Genomic DNA, 22,566 nt, shown 5'->3' on the forward strand with positions numbered 1-22,566 from the left:
AAATAACCTTTGGTTCACTGCTAAAGGGTTAATGCTATAATGCACAATGGTTCACTAATAAAGTTATCAAAATAGTTAATTGCTAAAGTTGGCAGAAAGTTTACTGTGATGCTAATTATGCACTTCTATTGGTGCAAATGGTTAAAGTGGTTTACCTATGCACTATGTATCTCAAAAGGCTGTGTATGGGAAGGAAATAGTCAACTGGCAGTGATAGTTGGGATGGCCCCACTTTCCCAGGCTAGAGAGTTGTTGGCAAGAAGCTCAAAAGTAAAGAAGTGTTGAAGAGTTGTTGGTAAGTAGGCCAAGAGGAAAGATGTGCTCGAAAGTTCTAGGCAAGCAGGCCAAGAGGGAGGACCTGTTTACTGTGTGCTGCTGACAGGTAGGCCAGGATAGAGGCATGTGTGTAGCTGAAGCAGAATTTATCCAGGGAGACACCATCCCTGTGTGATTTCAAGCTGTCAGAAAAGTAACTATGCAAAGAATCAACCTTTAAAGGAGAATAGAACAGACTTTTTACAGAAGGTTGAGGACCAATTATAAGGGACATTGCTTAGACAGTAAAGGTAATGCATGCTTATGGCTGTAGACTTCACTGCATGTGGTTAAGGTTATATTTTTTCTGGCAACCGCCATACTACTGAGATGGACTTGCCATATGTTCTAGGACTGCACCCTGCAGTTGGGCATTGTAGAGAGATATAAAGAGAAATTTCACGCCTATGGTTATTAGGGAAGATTGCCTGTATCTGAAGAGAGACTCAAAGAGGACTATTATAGTAGCCATTTCGTATACACAGCCTTTTGGAAAAGCCACTATGAGGACAACAACAAACCTCACTGCCGCAGCCACCACTCCTGTCCTCTCCACACCCTAATGCCTCCCCTGCAGGTCAGCACATCATGACTAAATTGGTGTCATGAACAGGATTGTTCCTCTGTGCTGAAAGGGATTGTTCCTTTGTTCTACTGAAGTCCCTAAACAGATTTTATTGCCCAATAAACAATTATAGTGTGGACCTGATGGCCATCTTGTGCTGTAGAGAACTGTCACGGGTATTGACAACCACCCTCCGCACTGAACCACACAAGGAGCCTAGAGCATAGGGTGAGGGACTAGTCCTATTTTTGGTTGTTTGTGTGTTGTCCATCCAAAGCCTCTTGAGTGGGCTCTCTTTAAGGGACAATATAGGATTTGTTATTTTTTTACCACATGTGGACAGCCCCTGGACAGCTGTGTTTTTGTGTGATGGAATACCCCTTTAAAGATCCTTCATACTTATGGCTCATACATACAGTCATTTGAGATGTATGTCACACAGATACTGAATATGGCACCCGTCTGTATCTTTATGTACTTACTATTTTACATGGAGGGATATGGAGATTTTTTTTCCTCAAAGATCCCGTGAGGAAAAGCAATCATGGCGTGCTGTAATGTATGCTGTATTAAGGAGATGTTCCCTCCTAGAAGATGATGTGCTGAGAAAACAACGAGCTACCTCCCTGACTCATATAGACACGGATGTGTGACCACCACTTCATTCAAACTCCTCCAAAACGGGGAGAAATAATTACGGTATATAGTCATAAAGACAGTGTCCAGGGCTAACTACTTCAGCCTAGAACGTCCCAAGGTAGATAGGAAAAGGTATAATTTTAGCTATGTTTACTTTGATTAGTATGTCTGCACTTCATGGAGCCCATATGTCTTGTGGCTTTTATTGAAAGCAGTCATCCTTATTGTTATTCAGATGGAGGAATCCGTGCATTCCAACAACTACTGACCTGCTATGAGGATAACATAAACTGGATAAGAACAAGAGGGACGCAGCATGGGAGATTTGGAAAGATTTTAAAAGTTGTTACCAGGAGGATGACAGCTATGTATAATAGGAACCACACACCAACATTTTTTTACTGAAGACATGTCGCTTTAGGTCAGAGTCCCCCAACATCTGGCTCTTATTGTGCCCGAGCAGCATCAGGGAAAACTTGATACCCATATGAACCAGGTAAGAACCACATTATGTGTCTTTCTGACTTTTAATCTTCAGTGTGGTTTGACAAAAGGTTGAGGGAACCTCTAGTCTGTCAAATATTTCCACCCAATACTTATATTTTGGGTGGTCAGGGATACCACCACTTCATATAGTAGTAAAAATAAGCCAATGCTCACGGTCAGTACAGAGATGGAGTTATCAAACCTTGCCAAGAACACAGCACTGGAATGCTCTACCTGCCCTCACAGCAAAGTACTTAGAGGAGCTCCTTCGGGCATATTTACTAAAGCGGGTTCAGCCGACACACTGATGTGTGTGGGGAGCTTCCGACTCATCGTCTGTCAGTATTTTTGTCTGTTAATATTTTTGCCCGAGAGATAAGCCGCCGCCAGAACTGTCAGCCGCCAGTGGCAGTGGATTTCTCTACTCTTCCCATAGCATACACAGACATGTTCGTCTGAGCAAAATGTGTATGTTTGTGGAACTCGGGAAGGAGACAGGAGAGATAGGTCTGATTGTGGGGGTCCGAAACCTGGGACCCCCGCAGCTGTTTGAGAAGGCACCAGCACTCTTGTGAGTGCCGCAGACTTCTCACAGCTTTTCCCAGAGGATAGGTCATCAGTTATAAAATCATGGAAAAACCTTTTAACTTTGTCTGCATGATAAATGACATTTGCTGAAGTGAGACAACCCTTTTGAGAGGCACGGGACTCTTAATAAATATGGTGCATCTTCTAGTAGTTCATGAATCAGAAACTAAATTCTAAACCAGCTTTGAGTTGAACAGTTTCTGGCGCATATGATAGTAAATCCAGCAGTCGATGGGAAGCCCTACCTCCTATTTCTAAGCCCCATCTCTTTTCTCACTTTTAAAAAGTACCAAAAAAAAACACAAACTGTAGCAAACGCTCCATAATTTTTTATTTTTTTTTATGCTACAAAAGTGCCACAAATGCTTTACTGACTCTGCTCCCCTGTGGGTTTTAGGGGATTTCTCTAAAAATATTGGGAGGCAAAAGTCCAGGTAAACCCAACTTGCACTATACTTCCAATGCAGGCAACTGGTGCTCAGATAAACTTTGAGACAGATTTACTAAAGTCACTGGACCAGAATCCTGGCATGCAACGTGCCAAAAATTGTCGAAATGCTATAAGCAACATTTATTGTCTTACATTCTTATTTCGCCTTGTTATAAACTATGGTTGAGATGTAAAAGGCGCCAGATTTTTAAATGATCTATGCATGCCTCAGTGATATATTTGTCACATCTTCAGCCTAGCCTTCAGTTTAAGCTATACCGTAGTTATTTAAGCCAGTGTTAATAAGTCTGGCCCATTGTCTCTGGTTTGTCCATGCATATTACTGTGTGGCCAGACTTGTAGGGGGACAGCAAAATGTATTTGGTTTTTCCATCTGCCATTCTTCTAAAAAAATTTAAGAAATGGTGGGGCTGGGTAATGTATTTTGATGTGCATGCTGGAAATTTTCATTTTTATTAACTTGGACGGTGTCTTTTCACCCAATGACAGCTTAGTACAATGTGCCCACAACACGGACATGGTTGTGCAGTTTGTCCTCAGTGACAGCCGGAGAGGTAGACCGCCATGCAAAGCACTATCCTAAACCTAAACGTGGCCCCATGTTTTAGGCAGAGCAAGATTGACAGAAGGCAGGAAAATACAATTAGTCTGGAAAAACGGAAGTAGGCAGGAGCCAGCAGTACCTTAGTGCAGCACAAAATACCGACCCTGCAGAACCACATATCACAGTGCAGCATAAAATACTGCTGCCTGTGTTGCAGTATTCATCTGTATCTCTGTCCTGAGGACGGTAATACAGTTGAATTCAGGAGGGTACCCGTGGATGCCGGCCAGGGGCTGAGAGCATCAGATCATTATGTACACAGCCGGCAGCCGTGAGGAGGGCTCGGGCGGCCACCTGGGCATCGACCCACCGGGAAATTTCCCTGTAGGGTCTATGGCCAGTCCGCCTCTGGACAGGTAATTTTCAAATCTTTCTGGATACATCTGTATTAGCCATATGGCACATTTGTGTGTAGACATATATGCGACATAGATCTACGACTAAAGAAAGAGCGTTTGTACGCACATTGTGTGAGTCACCATTAATACTAGAATCACTGAAGTTAGAATAACAATCTATAAAATGTGCGTTTCATGCAACGCATAAACCAGGGCAGCCTACCACGACTGGGCCCCTGCATACTGTTTTATTACATGTATGCTATGGCCCAGGAATAGATGTGTTATCTTACACTTCACCTAAAAGTACAGCGACCTCCCAATAACCAGTCTGTATATTTTGCTATGTGTAATCTTTTCGTATTCAGAGGCTTGTGATCCAGCCCACATCCCTCCCCCATCTGATTCCCACAAGACCCTCGGCAGCCACCTGAAGAACAAAAGATCTTTATATCATCTCACTTAATTTACGGATACGCAGCACTGTACTCCAAGAAGAAAATAAATTAAACGAAAATGAGAAGGGAGGGTGGGGGTTAGAGGATATTGAAAAAATGGAATTATACAAGTGTGGAAGGCCAGTCGAAGAAATAGGAGAAATGAAAGGAAGACAGTGAAAAGTACTCAAGTGACTGAGAACTGATAAAGGATAGGATAAAAGAACAATAAATGCCACTATGAGCTAAAGCATTAATCTAAAAAATACTAAGGCCTCACTGATACAACTGTATATTTCATCAGACTGCTATCCGTTTTTAAAACTGATCCATACAAGTCAATGGGGTTATTCACACATCCCTTTTTTTCACGGATTAGTGGGCCTATTCAGTGACTCTCACTGCAGATCCTATGCTTGTCCATTTTTGCCAATCAGAACGGCAAAGTGAGAATGCAAATTTTTCAAGAATCGTTTTTTTGAGTACTGACAACCGGACACAATCGCGAGGAATAACAATGACTGACATAATTTATGCAATACGGCAAGTAAAAACTAAAGTGAATCTCTCCATAGAAACTGTATGATCCCTATCACTTCAAAATGTTAATAATGTATGGTAAGTAGCACCGTTAATATTATTATATCCCTTGATTTCACACTTTGGAGGTGATGACCACTCACATGACGGTTCACTAGCTGAAACCAACGGCACCAAAAAGCGGGTGAACAGGGGAGGCTAGAAAACAAAGGAAAAAAGTTCTGGTGTCAGTAAAAGTGCAGATGCAAAGGTATGCAGCCGACTACAGATCTGCGTAAAAAAAGTGACAGATTCGCTTTAAGAAATAAAATCGTTTAGACTACAATGGCAATGATATGAGAAGGAGCACAGCCACTGAAGTGAGCAAATCTGGTATGGTCGAGTCTATGTAGATTTGGGACACATTTATTAAGACCGGCTATTTAGATGCCGGTCTTAATAACCCCTATACATGGCGGTGGATCTGCCAGAGTTATGAAGAGGCGCCCGCCTCTACATAACTTTGGCGGATTCTCCGCCAGTTCTAAATGTAAGACAGCTTCCTTCCTGGCTTACAATTAGAACACTTTCTATGCCTAACACAGGCGTAGAAAATGGTAAATGAAACGGGCCTGCCAGCCCACCCCCTTCCATGCCGCACCCACTTTTTTAGACCTGTTGTGAGCGGGGAGAAGTGGCAGATTGCGGTGCGAAGGACCTTTGCGCCACAATCTGCGCCAGAAATACACCTACTTTAGACGTATTTCTGATTTGATAGTTTAAAAATTTCAAGTGACTACAATGGAGATAATACAAGGCTTCTCCACAAAAACGGGTGAAAGATTAGACAAAGTAAGGCTACATTCACACAACAATGAAAAAAACGGCCATTAAAAACGGACAAAAACAACTTCATCCACTTGAACGCAAGGGAACATTCGCTCTACCCTGTAGGGAGCAGGACCTGACGTCCTGCTCCCTCAAGTGCAGAGCGAATGTTCCCTTCCGTTCAAGTGGATGAGGATTTTTTAACCCCTGACATGTTTTAATGGTCGTTAGATGAATGCATTCCTGTCTATATAGCCATTTCAATGACGTCTGTCTGGCTGTAAAAATTTAAAAAATTTTAATGGCCACTAGTCATTGGTCGTTAAAAAACTAGCCATGTGAATAGCTCCATAGACTTCTGAAAACAGCCATTTTCCCATTTGTGTAAATATAGCCTTCATATAAAAAAACGGAGAAAAAAAAAGAAGAAAAGAAATCACACCAGGAAAGGAGATACAGAGGGTTTGATGATCTCAGGAGGGGCAAGGTAACCATCCTCACTAATCAGAAAGTCTGGAGTTCCTGGATGAGAAACATGTTGGCCAAGTGGACCATGTTAAGGTAATCTTGGAGTGTTCTCTAAGACAGAAGAAGCTTCTCATTGACCAGGAAAACGTGGTTTCTATTGACAAGGACTAAAAAGGCTTTGGCAATCACTTGTCTAATGGTCAAACAATATGTAGTGAGTCAAGGAGCATGTCTTGCAGGACAGCCTGCTCAACTTCTTTCCTAGCATTATCTAATTTTGCATCTTTTACCAGTAACTACCCTAATCATCAGGTACACTATGATCCAGAGGAGCTGCATCCTTGAGCTGGACTACTACAGTACGTATGTAGAAAGTCGTCAAGGAAGAAACACCCTTGAAAGCATGTAGGTGGACACTCAGGGGTTGAATGGGCAATCCAAACAGACATCAAGTACTGTAAGCCGTGTACCAGGGCGGGCTCCCCAGGATACAGCGAGAATACAGGATACAGACAAGGAAAGCGACACTGACACCAGCTTAATATGCAAGAACAGAAACTTTACTTAGGCAAAAAGTAATAACACAGGCATAACCAAAACAAATACGCATAGAAAACGCTATATCCCGGACCCACAGTCAATGTCCCTGCCCACTGGACAGGCCTAGCCGATGGTGGACACAGCAGAGCCTGCAAGTCGTGCTGTGCCGCTACAGAGGACTGACCTAGCCGATGGCAGACACAGCAGAGCCTGCAACGTCAATACTGCGCCGCAGAACAGTCCCGGACAACCTGGCAATAACACAACCCTAACTAGCTATCTAGTTTCAGGCCTAGGCTTAGTCTCTGTTTTTCAGGCGCCACTAGTGTAAAGCATGGAGTAAACGGGTGTACTGACTTTTGTCCGTTCTGGGCCCTAGGATGCCGCTTACCCGGGATGGCCACCAAGCTCTCAGCAACCGTGCGGCCTTGCTTGATGATGAGGCTTTCAGTCCACACACTGAAACTGGTCTTCCTGGGACAACCTCTCTTTCAAAGAGCTGGATTCAGTGAGGAGACGACATCTACTCTCCTTCCTTTGAGTGTCCATTCACTGCCGGACATCTGCAAGCCAGGATGGAATCGGATTCAGTCCCTCACAGCACAATCATTCCACCATGTCAGATCAACACTTCCTGGTTCACTCACAAGCAGCAGCATGAGTCATCACCTTCTTTACATATGCAAATCCCAGAGTGTGCTAGTTGTAGCTGCAAAACAGTGGCCTCTAGTGCCCGGAATGCCAAATGACAGTTTAAGTACACTTTAAACATAAACCTTATACAGGCAGAGCTTATTCACAATCTCACAGTACTTCCAGATAAAGACCTTATTTGAGGTTCTGAGAATCAGAGTATTGTGGGAACTCTTGGCTACATTGTCGCACATAATCTGGCAGAATCACCTAGTTGAGAGCCGAAATAGGGGGTTGATAGCAAGAAGAAATACATTTGGGATAGCTACCTGGAGACATGTGGGGGGTTCCTGTCTCTTGATGAAGAAGATCCTAGGCCACCTACGACATGGCTGCCTTTGAGTTAAGCTGGAGGAAAGTCGATATAATTAGGTTATTCATAGACAGTGAAGTCCATTCCTATCTTGCGATGTGGACATATTGGTGATAGATATACAGTACATGATGACATGCCTTGCCACATTAACGTGTTCCATTTTAATCAGTACTATTTATCTGTGTTAAACTACCGTAAGCCTCAAGCATGTCATGCTGTCTTCTCATATATCATGCCTTTACCTTATCCGATGGTCACACATCTGCTTAACAGATGTTACCACTTTGCTACATTTATGTAACAGTCCATTCATTTACACCACACTTACTTCAGTCTGACATCACATAAGTTGTCACCAAAACGGACGTCTCCACCTGTCGTAAAGCTGTGCTATACTGGAAACCTAAAACACGCTCCCAGTAGTTCAGGATGCTTAGGCTCTGTTCACATCAGCGTTGTCCACCATCACGACACAGGGTCAGATTCATCACAACATGGACTGACTTAGAATGGGGTTTTCCATGATCTTTTTGGGAAGATCAGTCAAATGACATGGGAATTCTCTTGTACATGGGAGGCGGAGGGCTTCCTACGATTTTGAAAGCCAACCAATGACAAATGGTACTAGAAGCTTTTGGATGACCTAACAGAATAATGTAACATTTAGTCAAAGGACAACCCTTTTAAATGTAGTTGAATATATAAAATATGGCATGAAACTGTGTTAAAGGAGTTGTACCATGAATAATATTCTAGATTATACTGAATACTTTTGTTATTGCAAGTAAGGGTACATTGACACTAGCGTCGCTGGATTCCGCCAGGCAGTTCCGTCGCCGGCAATCTGTAAGCAGATACCATTTGTAGACGGATCCGGATGCGGATTCGTCTCACAAATGTATTGCTATACCGGATCTGTCTCTCCAGTTGTCATCCGGAAAAATGGATCCGATATTAATCTTTTTCACATTTTTAAAAGGTCTGCGCATGCGCAGACCACAAACCCTGATCCGTTTTTCCGGAACACTTAGAGCCGGTTCCGGCATTAATGCATTTCAATGTAAAATTATAAAAAATTTAGTATAGCCACTGAGTTATTCACTGAAATCTATCTGTATAGCGCCACCTGCTGTTTTCTCTTTTTCTTATTTCTCTGTCCTGCTTACTGAGAAGGAAGCACACGCTCATTTCCATCCTCCAACTACCACCAGCTGCAGCAGAAAGGATGCTCCCCCTAAGCTGCCACCTTGAAATAAATCTAGCAGAGCAATTGGAGCAATGAATGGGGATATTCTTGGATCCCTGTGAGGTACAGGGCTGGTTCTAAGTTTGTTTTATATATATATATATATATATATATATATATATATATATATTATCAGATTTTCATTTTTTATTTTTTTACATTAATGATGGGATAACCCCTTTAAGTCCCAAGGGGAACCAAATAATAATGTACCTGTGCAACAATTCACACTTGGTAGATTTGTTGCAGAAATTTCTCTCATTCAACTCAATGGGCCAGAAATCCATGCGCTTCCTGCCAAAACAACCAAATTCACATTATGGAACTAAGGCATAAATTCCTTCAACAAATTTGACACCTTTATAGAAGACCTGTAATGTTTCCTGACATGTCTGTTTTAATTGCATCCCCCATGTTGCAACAATTCTGTTGCATCTAATCTTATGACTCTATGATGTGTCACCCCTTTATTATTCTTGCTAGAAGTTATGAATGAAATACTGGCAGTTTGCAGTAAAGATCCAGATGGATGCCACCAGTTGGTGATGTCTCCCTGCACAATCCGACACTATCCATCAAGGCCGCCAAGTGTCAGGAGAAGTGACAGGTCTTCTTTAAACTACTGGATGCTAAGAGGTACCTCTATACACACTACAAAAATGTGTTTATTGAGTCTGGCATCTAGCAGACAAGAAGATGAGAAGCTTTTAAGATTTGTTTGTCAGTGCATGCAATTTTTTTTATATAGCTATAGATTTATTATGCAGCTTGGACCTTCTTCTGACAGCAGACCCAGGCATGTGGACCTTTACAGAAAGTACTTGAGTACCCCTGAAGTAGAAGTTATATTTTCCCAAGCTGAAGGATCTTTTGGCCAAACATAACATTTCCAAAAACAGTTATTTAATGTGTGAATCCAGGAGCCTAAAAATATCTGCAAGTCAGTACTTACAGGTGATGCTTACCTGTTATTGTTATTTAGATCTTCCTGCTTGCCTTTTTAGATGAGCTGCAGAGCATTGGTGTGATCTGTGACTACAGTTTAGTTGCAGTGCGTACAGGGAGTCTGAGATAGTATGAGATACGCCTCCTGTCTCATCATTGGTTCAGGCTACTGCTCTCTCTACTCCCTGCAGCTCTGCCTCCTCTGATTGGCTGCTACATACGAGGGGTGTTCAATAAGTTATCTACCCCACAGCATGTTCTGTCAGTGTTACAAGGCTGAGAGCTTGTCTGTGAAAGCTGAGACATATCTGAACATGCAACACACATGGTAGCAGTTCAGTCTAATTCAAGTACTGGAAGTGACAGGATGGCAAGTTCAGTACAGTGCGGGTCTACAAAGAAAGTGAGGGATTTGGAGCTTTGTCATGTGATTAAATGGCTTACAAAGGAAGAAAAGAAGCCTAAAGAAGTCCATGAAATGATTGATTGATGTATATGATGATAATGCACCTTCCTACTACCAAGTAAAGTTTTAGGCCAAGTAGTTTAAATGGGGTAGGGAATCAATTGAACATAACCCCCGTTTAGGGCAATCTGTCAAAGCATCTTTAGAGGAAAAGTGCTGTAAAGTGGAGGCCATGATTTTGAAAAATCATCGGGTCAAAGTCAGTGTTATAGTTCACGAATTAGACATTTCAGTTGGCACAGTTTCCAGTTTCATTCATGATGCTTTGATGATGTCAAAGGTCAGTTTCCGGTGGGTTTCACGAATGTTGACGCCTGAGCCAAAAAATTGTCGCCAGTAATTTAGCCAAGTTAATTTAGACATGCTTAGAGAAAATCCAGGACACTTCTACTCTTCAATTATTACGGATGATGAAACATGGGTCGACCACCATGATCCTGAGACCAAACATGAATCCATGCAATGGAAGCACAAGGGGTCACCAACTCCAAAGAAATTTTCTGTGCAGCAGTCAGTTGGGAAGATCATGGCCACAGTTTTTTTGGGATACAGAAGGTGTTTTATTACTAGAATTCATGCCACACAAGACAACAATTACTGGAGACACCTATGCTTCAACAATGAAGGCATTACTTGAGGCAATTAAAGAAAAATGCTGTGGGAAGTTGTCGGCAGGTGTGTTGCTGCTTCATAATAATGTTTCAGCTCACAAGTCTTGCAAATCATAAGCTGCTATCAGGAGTGGCTTCATGGAGCTTTGTCATCCACCCTACAGTCTCCCCGTGATTACTTTCTCTTTCGGAGCCTGAAGAAGTTTCTGTGTGGGCAACAATTTCCTGATGATAATACAGTCAAAAAGTCAAAGAGGTGGTAATAGGGTTCCTGCAGCAGCAAGAAGCCTCCTTCTATTTTGAGGGCATCTGATCACTGGAGGCGAAGTGGAATAAGTATGTTGAAGTCAAGGGGGTGACATTGAAAAGTAGTAAGATCAATTTTCTCAGAAAATGTTGTCTTCATATTCAGGTACATAACGTATTGAACACCCCTCCTATAAGGTCTATCACAGGTCCATGAGTAAGTCAGTGTATGGAGAGATCATTTCTATTATAGCAAAGGGAAAATGAAGTACAGTCTACTAATCCACCTCTGAGGACAAACTAGACATCAGGTAATTTCCACACATATACTGAAGCACATGAGTCTTAGTAAAGGCAGCCTGCAGGGGTGTTTTAAATTATGAAATTATTTATGATCATTTTTATAATTAAATGGGTTAATAAAAACACTTTTTAATATAAAAAATATATAAATCATATAAAACCCAAACTGTCTAGGATGTAAAATATGTTTTTATTAATTTCCCACTATTTATATAGTTTCCATGTGCAGTAATCATTCCATTGGCACAGCCCTAGGAAAATCACCTGGCACAAAGGTGAGCACTGTACCAGGAAGCCCGTAAATGTAGACAATAACAAGTTTAATGCAGTCGCTTACAAGCAGACGGCCTTTTTACTGCAGAAAAACTGTCAACCTCTGTAAATAATTGAAAGGGGTTGTCCACTATGGATAATCACTTTTTGTATCAATGACGAGCTTAACACAGGGCTTTCCTCTGCTTGGACCCTCAGTGTTCAACTGCAGTCTGTGGGGAACTTGGCATCAAGTGTTTAATTTTGCTGTAGCGCCACCACAGGGAAAATAATGAAGTACACAACACCTACTGTAATGCATGGATATTCAGGGTACTCCAGACCTAAAGACATTCTTTGTAGCCACCCTGAACTTTAGTTAATAGTCTAAATACGAAACACTCTTCTACTGACTAAGAAGTTGTCTCATTTCAGCAAATGTCATTTTTTCCATGTAGACAGAGTTAATATAAGGCGCTTACTAATGTATTGTTATTCTCCATATTGCCTCCTTTGCTGGCTGGATTAATTTTTCCATCACATTATACATTGCTCTTTCCAGGGGTTATGACCACCTTGCAATCCAGCCACAGTGGTGGTGATTGCACACTATAGGAAAAAGCACTGTCCTTTCTGGTGGCCCAGACCGTGGGAGTGCACATAGGAAGTGGTGTAGCGTGGGTTGCCAGCACCCGGGGCAAGCCATGTATTGCGCCTCCCCCCCAACCTGTGGACACGCCCCTTTTTACCGATAATGTAGTAGATGTCATCTGCAGTCCTATGTAACACTACAGATAAGGCTACTTTCACACTTGCGTTCGGAGCGGATCCGTCTGGTGTCTGCACAGACGGATCCGCTCCTCTAATGCAAACGCTTGCATTCGTTCAGAACGGATCCATCTGCATAACTGTTTTTTCAGTTACTTCGTGAAAACTCAGATCCGACAGTATATTCTAACACAGAGGCGTTCCCATGGTGATGGGGACGCTTCAAGTTAGAATATACTAAAAGAACTGTGTACATAACTGCCCCCTGCTGCCTGGCAGCACCCGATCTCTTACAGGGGGCTGTGATCCTCACAATAATAATTGTGCGTATCATAGGCAGGCCAGACCCCCCTCCCTCCCCAGTTTTAAATTAATTTGTGGCCAGTGCGGCCCCCCCTCCCTTCCCAGTATTATATTCATTGGTGGCCAGTGCGGCCCCCCTCCCTCCCTCCCCAGTATTATATTCATTGGTGGCCAGTGCGGTCCCCCCTCCCTCCCCAGTATTATATTCATTGGTGGCCAGTGCGGCCCCCCTCCCTCCCTCCCCAGTATTATATTCATTGGTGGCCAGTGCGGCCTGCCCTCCCCCCCCCCCTAATTAAAATCCCCCCCCATCATTGGAGGCAGCGTAGAGTTCCGATCGGAGTCCCAGTTTAATTGCTGGGGCTTCGATCGGTTACCATGGCAGCCAAGACGTTACTGCAGTCCTGGCTGCCATGGTTACTTAGCAATTTTAGAAGCATTATACTTACCTGCGATGTCTGTGATTGGCCGGGCACTCCTCCTACTGGTAAGTGAAAGGTCTGTGCTATAAGCAATGCGCCGCACAGACCTTTCACTTACCAGTAGGAGGAGCGCCCGGCCGGTCACAGACATCGCAGGTAAGTATAATGCTTCTAAAATTGCTACGTAACCATGGCAGCCAGGACTGCAGTAGCGTCTTGGCTGCCATGGTAACCGATCGGAGCCCCAGCGATTAAACTGGGACTCCGATCGGAACTCTCCGCTGCCACCAATGATGGGGGGGTTTTAATTAGGGGGGAGAGGGGAGGCCGCACTGGCCACCAATGAATATAATACTGGGGAGGGAGGGAGGGGGGCCGCACTGGCCACCAATGAATATAATACTGGGGAGGGAGGGGGGGCCGCACTGGCCACCAATGAATATAATACTGGGGAGGGAGGGAGGGAGGCCGCACTGGCCACCAAAGAATATAATACTGGTGAGGGGGGGCGCCACACTGGCCACCAATGAATATAATACTGGGGAGGGAGGGGGGCCGCACTGACCACCAATGAATATAATACTGGGGAGGGAGGGGGGGCCGCACTGGCCACAAATGAATTTAAAACTGGGGAGGGAGGGGGGTCTGGCCCCTGCTGCCTGGCAGCACCTGATCTCTCACAGAGGGCTATGATACGCACAATTAACCCCTCAGGTGCGGCACCTGAGGGGTTAATTGTGCAGATTACAGCCCCCTGTAAGAGATCAGGTACTGCCAGGCAGCAGGGGGCAGTTATTACACAGTTCTCAGTATATTCTAACTTGAAGCGTCCCCATCACTATGGGAACGCCTCTGTGTTAGAATATACTGTCGGATCTGAGTTTCAAGATCTAACTCAAATCCAATGGTATATTCTAACATAGAGGCGTTCCCATGGTGATGGGGACGCTTCAAGTTAAAATATACCATCGGATTGGAGAAAACTCCGATCCGATGGTATATTAATAGGGACTCCTGACTTTACATTGAAAGTCAATGGGGGACGGATGCGTTTGCAATTTCACCATATTGTGTCAACGTCAAACGGATCCGTCCCCATTGACTTGCATTGTAAGTCAGGACGGATCCGTTTGGCTCCGCACGGCCAAGCGGACACCCGAACGCTACAAGCTGCGTTCGGGTGTCCGCCTGCTGAGCAGAACGGAGGCCAAACGGTGCCATACTGATGCATTCTGAGCGGATCCGCATCCACTCAGAATGCATTGGGGCTGTACGGATCCGTTCGGGGCCGCTTGTGAGAGCCTTCAAACGGAACTCACAAGCGGAACCCCGAACGCAAGTGTGAAAGTAGCCTAAGACAGTAATAACTGTCTGAGTACAGATAATGTAGTAGATGTCACCTGCAGTCCTATGTAACACCGCAGATAACACAGTGATAACTCTCTGAGTACAGATAATGTAGTAGATGGGTGTGAGGCCCCAGAATTCAGAACACGCACAGTGTGACCTGAAGTCTGGGACCAGAGTGCGGCAGTGTGGGCCAAATTCTCAATCCACCCCCAACCCTACCGTGAAACAGATATGTGGTTAGACATTTTTATATACAGTAGAATACAGCACCACATACCTCATCCATCCAGTGACATCTCCTGTGATGTAGACTTTGCTCAACGTCTCCATTCGGATATAAGACCGCCATGATACCTTCTTTTAGCCGCGTCTTGTCTCTACAGAGTTTCACAGAAAACATTTTTAGATTCCTCACTTTACTATCATCCTCTACCAAGGGCGTAGCTAAAGGCACATGGGCCCTAGCACAAGAGTTCAGCTTGGGTCCCCCTTCCCTCAGGGCTTTGTGGCCAGGGTCAGGGAAGCACATAACCTTCCTGATGCCTGAGATGAAAATTGAAACAGCTCCTCCTCCCCCATGCCAAATTCTTGACCTAACCACTTCCCTCCAGCCAGAGGTGTAACTTGACCAGCATGCACTTTATATAATACCGGTGTTTTCTTATACAGCACAAGGGTCTTTGGGCCCCTTCAGGCTCCTGGGCCCGGTAGCGACTGCTACCTCTGCACCCCCTATAGCTACGCCCCTGTCCTTTACTATCCTCTACTATCATTATACACAGGGGCCATTATATATTATAATAATACAGATGGCACCATTATATATACTAATAATACACAGGGGGCCATTATCTCTTATATATATATATAAAAATAAGTTTCTGTCTGTCTAGACGTCTGTCTGTGTGTTCTTTATGCGCGACCAAACGACTGGACCGATCTTCACCAAATTTGGCACACAGGTACATCAGGTCTCCGGGAAGGTTTTAGACCGGGTCTTAGCTCTCTATGACATACCGTTCCTAAAATATTCCCCAAAAATGATCCACATTAGCCAATACAAGCCTACAAGTCTTTCTCTTCAAATCCCAACTGCCATAAACACAGTTTTACCCCAGGTTTCCATAACAACCCAGCCATTTTTCTTTACTGCTTAAAGGTGCGGGCACAGTGGAGGTCACTGTTATTAAAGGGGCGGGCGCTAGGAAGGTCCCTGTTAAAGGGGCGGTCACTGTGAAAGTCACTGTTAAAGGGGCGGTCACTGTGAAAGTCACTGTGAAAGGGGCGGTCACTGTTAAAGGGGAGGTCACTGTGAAAGTCACTGTTAAAGGGGCGGTCACTGTGAAAGTCACTGTTAAAGGGGCGGTCACTGTGAAAGTCACTGTTAAAGGGGCAGTCACTGTTAAAGGGGAGGTCACTGTGAAAGTCACTGTTAAAGGGGCGGTCACTGTGAAAGTCACTGTTAAAGGGGCGGTCACTGTGAAAGTCACTGTTAAAGGGGCGGTCACTGTGAAAGCCACTGTTAAAGGGGCGGTCACTGTGAAAGTCACTGTTAAAGGGGCGGTCACTGTGAAAGTCACTGTTAAAGGGGCGGTCACTGTGAGAGTCACTGTTAAAGGGGCGGTCACTGTGAAAGTCACTGTTAAAGGGGCGGTCACTGTGAAAGTCACTGTTAAAGGGGTGGTCACTGTGAAAGTCACTGTTAAAGGGGCGGTCACTGTGAAAGTCACAGTGAAAGGGGAGGTCACTGTGAAAGTCACTGTTAAAGGGGCGGACACTGTTAAAGGTGGGGTCACTGTGAAAGTCACTGTGAAAGGGGCGGTCACTGTGAAAGTCACTGTTAAAGGGGCGGTCACTGTGAAAGTCACTGTTAAAGGGGCAGTCACTGTTAAAGGGGAGGTCACTGTGAAAGTCACTGTTAAAGGGGCGGTCACTGTGAAAGTCACTGTTAAAGGGGCGGTCACTGTGAAAGTCACTGTTAAAGGGGCGGTCACTGTGAAAGCCACTGTTAAAGGGGCGGTCACTGTGAAAGTCACTGTTAAAGGGGCGGTCACTGTGAAAGTCACTGTTAAAGGGGCGGTCACTGTGAGAGTCACTGTTAAAGGGGCGGTCACTGTGAAAGTCACTGTTAAAGGGGTGGTCACTGTGAAAGTCACTGTTAAAGGGGCGGTCACTGTGAAAGTCACAGTGAAAGGGGAGGTCACTGTGAAAGTCACTGTTAAAGGGGCGGACACTGTTAAAGGTGGGGTCACTGTGAAAGTCACAGTTAAAGGGGCGGCCACTGTGAAAGTCACTGTTAAAGGGGCGGTCACTGTGAAAGTCACTGTTAAAGGGGCGGTCACTGTGAAAGTCACTGTTAAAGGGGCGGTCACTGTGAAAGTCACTGTTAAAGGGGCGGTCACTGTGAAAGTCACTGTTAAAGGGGCGGTCACTGTGAGAGTCACTGTTAAAGGGGCGGTCACTGTGAAAGTCACTGTTAAAGGGGTGGTCACTGTGAAAGTCACTGTTAAAGGGGCGGTCACTGTGAAAGTCCCAGTGAAAGGGGCGGTCACTGTGAAAGTCACTGTTAAAGGGGCGGGCACTGTGGAGGACTCTGTTAAAGGAGCGGGCACTGTGGAAGTCTCTGTTAAAGGGGCGGGCACTGCGAAGGTCACTGTTAAAGGGGTGGCCACTATGAAGGTCACTGTTAAAGGGGTGGTCAATGCTAAAGGGGCGGGCACTGTGGAGGTCACTGTTGAAGGAGCAGGCACTGTTAAAGGGGCAGGCACTATGAAGGTCATTGTTAAAGGGGCGGGCACTGTGGAGGTCAATATTAAAACGGCGGCCACTGTGGAGGTCAATGTTAAAGGGGCGGGCACTGTGGAGGTCATTGTTAATGGGGCGGGTACTGTAGAGGTCACTGTTATGGGGGAAACTGTTGATATCTTTTTACAACACATGGAAACATAAAATTAAATAGATAAAATATACCCGTGCGAAGCCGGGTCCTTATGCTAGTATATATATATATATATATATATATATATATATACTAATAATACAGAGGGGCCATTTTATATACTAATAATACAGAGGGAGCTATTATATATACTGATACAGAGGGGGCTATTATATATACTAATAATACAGAGGGGGCCATTATATATACTAATAATACAGAGACGGCCATTATATATACTAATAATACAGAGGGGGCCATTATATATACTAATAATACAGAGGGGGCTATTATACACTAATAATAAAGAGGCAGCCATTATATATCCTAATATTACACAGGGGCCATTATATATCATAATTATAAAGAGGGGTCATTATTAATGGCCCCTCCGTATAATTATAATACATAATGGCCCTCCTGTAAAATTAATATATATATACTGGCCCCCTCTTTATAATGTGGCCCCCTCTGTATAATATATAATAGGGCCCCTCTGTATAATATATAACTACCTTCTTTGTTTTTTCTTCTATTTAAACTGATAATGCCCCCAGTATGGCCTGCCTTAGGGTACTTACACAAAAAAAAAACTAACTCACCTGTCTTCCTCACTCCATTACCATTTGTGGCATCCTGGCGCAGGCGGTCACGAATGCCTCACTGTGCCTTCCCGCGCCATGTCATCACGTCATTTCGTGAGACCTGATGCAGAAGGTCACGGTGAGATAATCGTGATCTCCTGCGCTGTTCTACTGCCTCATAGGCTTCAGGCCTAGCCTGAAGCCTATGAGGCAGAACTGAGGGCCCTCTGTGAAATGCCTGCTGCCTGGCGCCCCACGCTACGCCACTGCGCATAGGCACGCATGCACAGCAGCTCCCGTCCTGGCCACCTCGTATTTGCGCTGCAGTGGTGGTCATAAGCCCTGGAAACGAGAAGTGAATAATGTGATGGAAAAATGAATCAAGCCGGCAAAGGAGGAAATGAACTTGTAATAACTTTGTCTACATGATAAATGCCTTTGCTGAAAGGAGACAACCCCTATAAATTTCTTTAATAAGAGATTTTAAAATAGGTTTTTGGGACCAGAGAACCCCTTACATGTACATAGGTAATAAAATCAGTAGTGGGAGTAAGAAGTTTTACACTAGACTCTGGAAGAAAACTTAGACAATCTTAAAAACGAAGGCCTTTTCCAGGTGCATGCACTGTGCTCGGTTTAGCAGTCTGTATTCTGGATATGCTCGTCTAATCCAGGTTCAATACTGTAATTGTCGTGGACCCTTGATAAGAAAAAAAAATGAATAACTTGCTGTGAGGAAAGTGGGAAGGTGTGTTAAAGAATGTCTATTTTCTAAGTAAACTCATTGGCAATAACTGAAATCTTTGAGCAGTGCAAAATGGTATAAACCATTTTGGAGATCAATGCTGATCAGAGATGACACTGTGATATTTTGCCATGTGTCTATGACATATCACAAGATCAATTTCCCGGGTTCTCCACTGTGCATCTAATGGCCTAAGAAATAAATAATTGTCCTTGCTAAGCGGGTGGGCAATACTGTCCTCCGGAGATCAGAACGTGTCACTTGCGTTGATACAGAAAGACATAAACTTCTCAGCAGAGAAGGAGCAAAATAGCACTGACCAGGAATGAATGTAACTTCTTGTTTCAGAGTTCTTCTTTAATTACATGTCCCCTATCAAGTGCACATAGCAAATCACTGAGACCTAGGAGCCAATCAGGATAGGTCATCAATATAAAAGGACTGAACAACCCCGTTAATGCTTTGACTACGTCTATAACATGGCCCTATACAAGTTAGTGCTTCTGAGGGTTTGCTCAGTGTCATGCTATGAATTGAAAAGGTTTAGGTCAAAGGGGTTGGTAACTTTATTTTAACAGTATACCTGTGAATCCTAATTTTGATTCAGATGGTGCTCCAGTCCATAAAACGGCTGTATATCTCATAAAGGAAACATGTTCTTGGCAATAACCAAAGACAATTACCTTTCCCAACTGGTTCAGGACTCGACTAGAGGGACGGCCATACTGGACTTAGTATTAACCAATAGACCTGACAGAACAACAGATGAGCAGGTTGGGGGACACCTGGGAAATAGTGATCATAAAGTAATAACCTTCCAATTGTCATTTAAAAGAGTGTTTCTTCAGGGAGGAACAAAAATACCAAACTTCAGAAAAGCTAAATTTAGCCAACTAAGAGGGGTCATAGGCCTAACTAACTGGGACAAATCTTTAAAAGTAAAAATATAGCCACAAAATGGGATATTTTTAAAAGCATCCTAAAATCTAATTGTGAGAGGTACATACCTTATGGGACTAAAAGGTTAAGGAACAAGAAAAAAAACTATGTGGATAAAAAGAACTGTAAAGAAAGCAATAAATGACAAAAAGAAAGCATTTAAATCACTAAAACAGGAGGGTAGCGAGGAAGCACTGAAAAACTATAAGGAAAAAATAGAATATGTAAAAAACAAATAAAAGCAGCCAAACTAGAGACCGAGATATTAATTGCCAAAGAGAGTAAAACTAACCCTAAAATGTTCTTCAATTATATAAATGGTAAAAAGTATAAATCTGAAGGTGTCGGCCCTTTACAGAGTGATGAGGGGGGAGTTGCAGAGAGCGATGAGGAGAAAGAAAAGCTATTAAATATTTTTTTCTCCACTGTATTCACTGAAGAAAATAAACTGTCAGAAAAAATGCAGAATGTAAAAGCAAATTCCCCATTAAAAGTGCCCTGTCTGACCCAGGAAGAAGTACAGCGGCGTCTTAAAAAGATTAAAAAAGACAAATCACCGGAATCAGATGGCATACACCCCCGTATCCCAAGAGAATTAAGTAATGTCATAGCCAGACTCTTATTTCTGATATTTAAGGACTATTTACTCTTTACTGACAGGGAGTGTTCCACAGGATTGGTGCATAGCAAATGTGGTGCCAATATTTAAAAAGGGTCCAAAAACAGAGCCTGGAAACCTTAGGCTGGTAAGTTTAACATCTGTCGTGGGTAAACTGTTTAAAGGTTTTCTAAGAGATGCTATCTTGGAGCACCTCAATGAAAATAAGCAAATAACGCCATATCAGCATAGTTTCATGACGGAACGGTCATGTCAAACTAATTTAATCAGTTTCTATGAGGAGGTAAGTTCTAGACTTAACAGTGGTGAATCAATGGATGTCGTATATCTGGACTTCTCCAAAGCATTTGACACTGTACCGCATAAAAGGTTAGTATATAAAATAAGAATGCTTGGACTGGGAAAAAATGTCTGTATGTGGGTAAGTAACTGGCTCAGTGATAGAAAACAGAGAGTGGTACACACTGGGATAGGGTCACTGTCACTACTGGGGTACCTCAGGGGTCAGTATTGGGCCCTATTCCCTTCAATATATTCAATTTTTGCAGATGAGACTAAACTGTGTAAAGTAATTAACAGGGAAGAGGACAGTATACTACTACAGAGGGATCTGGATAGATTGCAGGCTTGGGCAGAGAAGTGGCAGATGAGGTTTAACACTTACAAATGTAAGGTTATGCACATGGGAAGGAATAATGCAAGTCACCCATACATACTAAATGGTAACACTGACATGGAAAAGGACCTAGGAATTTTAGTGAACAGCAAACTAAGCTGTAGAAACCAGTGTCAGGCAGCTGCTGCCAAGGCCAATAAGATAATGGGTTAGGGCCCTTTCACACTTGCGTTGTCCGGATCCGGCGTGTACTCCATTTGCCGGAATTACACGCCGGATCCGGAAAAACGCAAGTGAACTGAAAGCATTTGAAGACGGGTCCGTCTTCAAAATGCGTTCAGTGTTACTATGGCACCCAGGACACTATTAAAGTCCTGGCTGCCATAGTAGTAGTGGGGAGCGGGGGAGCAGTATACTTACAGTCCGTGCGGCTCCCGGGGCGCTCCAGAATGACGTCAGAGCGCCCCATGCGCATGGATGACGTGATCCATGCGACACGTCATCCATGAGCGTGGGGCGCCCTGACGTCACTCTGGAGCGCCCGGGGAGCCGCACGGACGGTAAGTATACTGCTCCCCCGCTCCCCACTACACTTTACCATGGCTGCCAGGACTTTAGCGTCTTGGCAGCCATGGTAACCATTCAGAAAAAGCTAAACGTCGGATCCGGCAATGCGCCGAAACGACGTTTAGCTTAAGGCCGGATGGGCATTAATTCCGGATCCGGCCTTGCGGCAAGTGTTCAGGATTTTTGGCCGGAGCAAAAAGCGCAGCATGCTGCGGTATTTTCTCCGGCCAAAAAACGTTCCGGTCCGGAACTGAAGACATCCTGATGCATCCTGAACGGATTTCTCTCCATTCAGAATGCATTAGGATAAAACTGATCAGGATTCTTCCGGCATAGAGCCCCGACGACGGAACTCTATGCCGGAAGAAAAGAACTCAAGTGTGAAAGAGCCCTTACATCAAAAGGGGCATAGATGCCCGTGATGAGAACATAGTCCTGCCACTTTACAAATCATTAGTCAGACCACACATGGAGTACTGTGTACAGTTCTGGGCTCCTGTAAACAAGGCAGACATAGCAGAGCTGGAGAGGGTCCAGAGGAGGTCAACTAAAGTAATAACTGGAATGGGGCAACTACAGTACCCTGAAAGATTATCAACATTAGGGTTATTTACTTTAGAAAAAAGACGACTGAGGGGAGATCTAATTACTATGTATAAATATATCAGGGGACAGTACAGAGATCTCTCCCATCATCTATTTATCCCCAGGACTGTGACTGTGACGAGGGGACATCCTCTGCGTCTGGAGGAAAGAAGGTTATTCTTTACGGTAAGAGCAGTGAGACTATGGAACTCTCTGCCTGAGGAGGTGGCGATGGGGAGTACAATAAAGGTATTCAAGAGGGGCCTGGATGTAT

The sequence above is a fragment of the Bufo bufo genome, chromosome 6 (genome assembly GCF_905171765.1).
Source record: "Bufo bufo chromosome 6, aBufBuf1.1, whole genome shotgun sequence".
NCBI classification, from domain to species: domain Eukaryota; kingdom Metazoa; phylum Chordata; class Amphibia; order Anura; family Bufonidae; genus Bufo; species Bufo bufo.